The following is a 4419-nucleotide window of genomic DNA, read 5'->3' on the forward strand; positions in this document are numbered from 1 at the left end:
TAACTGAGAATGCTGTCCTCAGTACCTGCACACTAACCTCGCAGGATAGCCTTCACTAACACCAGTTATTTGCTGTGAACTACAGAGCTGAGCCCTTGCTTCGAAAAGGCCAAATGACCACCATGGTGAGATCGGGCCCTTGCGTGTGCAGCCTCAGTTTCTCCCTTTAATTCTGTAAGGACAACAACATTGTATAGCAACAATGACACCCCAGGGACCAAAGAGGTAGGACATAGAGGGGATAGAGTCAAGTATGGACCAGAATTGCAAGCATTCTCTGAGCATCCTTCTGGTGAACCTCAGTCAAATTCCATCAAGTGTTTACTACACGAAAGTGTGAGGTGTGGACAGAGCTGTTTCTCTCAGAGCAGAGGTAAACAGGATAGGAGTCATCCCTCCAGAGCCCAGATCTCCAGCCCTGTTTTATGTGATAATTTTTTTACGATATATATATATATATTTCCAGTTATGTTATTTTCAATGCTATGTTGCTCGACTTCACAGTCAGATAATTCTGTTTTGGCTCTCCAGAGGATTGTGTCCTGTCCAATTGTCTGCCGATGCTTCTTTTCCACGCATTTGCTGGGGCCTTCACTTTATCCCATGGCTGCCTTCCTCTGGATTCTCTTGGATTCTGTAACCATGGTGATGGGCCCCTATTTGATCATCTTTGCTCTGCCTTAGAAGCTAAAGAACCAATCAGTATCACTCCATCCCTGGATCATAAGAGGATGGAAAACGGGAGTGGAGGGGAGGCCCATCAGCTGTCTCTGGAGGTGGGATTCTTGCCCCCCAGAATCCTGAGAAAGAACTGTAGACCAGCTAAGTGGCCTACTTGGTGAAAGTGGGAAACTCTGTCTTAAAAAATAAGATAGGCAATGCCTGAGGATCCTCACCAGGGGTTCCATGCACATGCACTACTGAGTGCACACCCCATACACATGCAAATGCATACACATGCACACAAGCACACATCTGCACATGCATGCACGCACACGCACACACACACACACACAAACACACACACACCACATCCTCATAGCTGTTAACATTGACCTTCAGCCCTATATGTATGTAGGTAGAACTGTCTAACTATTTTGACCACAGGAAGAACAAAAGCCATCGTGACATGATAAGCCAAGTTCCACCTTCTGCCTCTATAATCCCCATTAAATAAAGACAAGCAAACACTCTCAAGGGAACAGGCACCCGGTGCCTGCTGGGAATTTGGCTGGAAATGCGACCTCAGAGACTGGTCGCACCTACCAGAAGGCCTCAGTCCACACAGAGGATAGACCACCTAGAGCTAACCTGTGCTCTGCGCTATCACAGAGCAGTAACTAAGCCCGAGGGAGAAGGGGAGCAAGGCTGGATCTGGAGGGATGACACAGGCAGACCATGGCTCCTGGGTGCTGTGTGGCTTTTCTCAGCCCTGTGGGGACAGATGCTCAGCAGGATTTTACTTCATTCAAACAGTAGAACATGGTTTCTGTGAGGCTGACTGAAGGACTGGGGCTGAGCAGTGTAGTAGATATTTACCTGAACCTCAGCCTAACTCTCAAGGCACCTCTAAACCTGCACTGAAGCTCAGGGCAGGGCATATGCCAGGTTGGCACAGCTTGGTATTTGTTAGAATCCAGATGATCCTACAAAAATTAGAAGGGACAGAGAAAAGGGGGAGAAGGAAGAGGAGGAGGAAGAGGAGGAGGAAGAGGAGGAGGAAGAGGAGGAGGAGGAAGAGGAGGCTCCCTAGGAATCGAGCATAATTTCCTTTTGACACCAGCCATGCATAAAATGAATAATACTTGCTGTCAGTCTTTTACAGGCAGATCAATAGACAATAGTGTAAGACATTTAGAGCAGTGCCCAGCACATGACAGCTGTCCAGCGAAGGTGTCCTCGGGCTTTGCGGAGTCCAGGAAAGCATGAGGAAGTGAGAAACATTTCCAGAGCACCTTGTACATTATTTGTCGTGGAGACTGATGCTCTGCCACAAGGTCTGCACATCTGGCTTAAGAAATGCCTTTCTGGGTCGGACTTGGAAGGAAGGGAAAAAGGAAGGGAGGGAAAGATGGGAGATGGAGGGAGGGAGAAGGGAGGGAAAGGGAAGAAAGAAAGAGAGGAAGGGGAGGTAAAAAGGAAAGGGGGAAGAAAGGGAGAGAGGAAGGGACAAGAAGAGGGAAGAAAAGAGGAAGAGAGAGAAGGAGGGAAGGAAGAGGGAGGGGGAGAAAGGAGGAAGAGAAGGAGAAAAGGAGAGAGAAAGTGGAGGAAGGCAGGAAGGAAGGCTTGCATCTGAATCAGAGGAGCATTGGATGGTAATGACACTAATCACTAACACTTACTGAGCACATAGATGCAAGCGACCACTTCTGGGGTGCCCAGGGGCCATGGAGAAAGAGAAGCTCACTGTGAGGGATCTTATGGTGGCCACATGCTTCAAACACCGGCCAAGGGAACAAGGAGAGGAGGTTGAGCAGGAATCAGGCACATGGCGGGTGGGGTAGAGCTTTCTGGAGGGGAGGTAAGAACAGAGTAGGTACAGTCATTGTCACAAGCTGCAGGTGGGCATGGCACATGTCAAGGCTGTGTGAAGAATTGGATCCCCCACCCAATGACCCCTGAGCCCACTGACAACCACTGGTGGTGTTTAAACAAAGGCCCAATTTTCTCCTTTTTTTTTCTTTAATGATTACCGTGAATAATGCGTGGGGTGGGTGAGAGGGATTAAAACAGACACTAGACACCAGTGAGGGATGATGGGAGCTGGCAAAGAAACTTCAGAGGGTTGGGCTGTATGGACTCTATGGGCCATGACTGTGGGAAGCAGAAGAGCGAGCAAGGAATTGTGGGCCATGCAGAAGACACACCGGAGTCTAGAAACAGTAGGGAAGGAACAGCAACTCAAGGAAACGAGGCTGAGGGGATAAACCCTGTAGGCTTCCTCATTTAAGACCTGAGGGGCTTCAGAGGATCAGAATACAAAGGCTCTCTCTCCATCTGCATGGACCAGTCCAGCTCACACTCACGCCTTCCCAGGCTCTGTCCCACAAAAAGCGCAAGGTGATCCAAGGAACACACTCCCTTTACACATCCTAAGATCGAAGTAGGAGTGAGAGGTCCCCGTGTGTATGCCTCCTCCCTGGTTTTCCTCCTAACTCAATTCTTTCTCCCGTCTGCCTTCCTCCTTTGAACATCACTACTAAATAGTCCCAATTGGGGGGTAGCGGGGGAGATTTACTCCCGAGATGAACTGGAGAGTCACATGCTGGGTTTTTTTTTTTGCAGAATGATTTAATGTCCTCTTGAGCATGCCCATGACAGCTGAAATATCCCCTAATGACTCAGTTTGGCGGCAGAGTTCTGTGGATCCGGGGAAGGCTGAGGAGGATGTCAAATGTCAATAAATGAGCGATCCGTAATTGTAGCAGTTTGACGCCGAGGCAAGCCAGGGAACGGTGGCTAGGTCACAAGGTCACAGAGGGTTGACAAAATGCAAGCACCCGAGAGTTCCCAGAGTCAACCAGACAAAAACACGTCCCATCTTCTCCTCCCTGCAGGCTGGATTTCTCTGTCCTGACCCCTTCTTCACCACACCTGTTCCCTAGATGCCAGAGCAGTACAAAGTCCCCTTGTTCCTTTTCTACATAGAGTCGACATGGCCTTGGGTCTCAAGGTGTCCCCACGATCTCTTCTTGGTCTTGTTCACTCAAGTTTTCATGGCCTCGGCCAGAAATTACAATTCTTTTCTGTCCTGCTTGCTTTCTGACAGCATGATTTAAATGGGAAAGGTCTATGTCAAGGAACCAAGGGTGTCCCTAACAATAGAGGAAAAGACCCTCCTGTAAATACGCCATTTGTGGTCTTGCCCTTGGACACGTGTGAGTGACCTGGAAGAGGCCAGGAATGCTGGAAAGTCAGAGACACTGAGAGATGCATTTGCTTAAGCACTCGGTGCCTTGCTCACCTTATCAAGCTGCGACCTCAGAGACACCGGGTTGCCCCATCAAAAACACACATCCCCTCTGTCCTCCAGCTAATTTTCAAATTATATATATCATGGTAAAGAAGCCCTCGTGGTGAGCCTTACAGGCTATTTTCAAGATCTTAAATAGGAAATTATAACTGAACACCAGCCCTTGCCTATAAATCTCAGCAAGCGCCATGGTGTCTGGGGCGACAGGACCTTCACTGGGAAGAACTGCCAGATTAGAAAGGAGGGGTAATTTTTAATGGAAGAGCTTGTAAGCCCAGCACCATGACTTGCCTGGCTTGAGAGTCAAGGTTGTCATGAAGCGAGGGGTTTACCGCCTCTGCAGCTGTCTTGTCTGTGTCTCTTGCAACTGTTTGTTTCATCTGTGTCTGTGTGTGTGTGTGTGTGTGTGAGAGAGAGAGAGAGAGAGAGAGAGAGAGAGAGAGAGA

This window comes from Mus caroli, chromosome 2 (genome assembly GCF_900094665.2).
Source record: "Mus caroli chromosome 2, CAROLI_EIJ_v1.1, whole genome shotgun sequence".
Taxonomy (NCBI): Eukaryota; Metazoa; Chordata; class Mammalia; order Rodentia; family Muridae; genus Mus; species Mus caroli.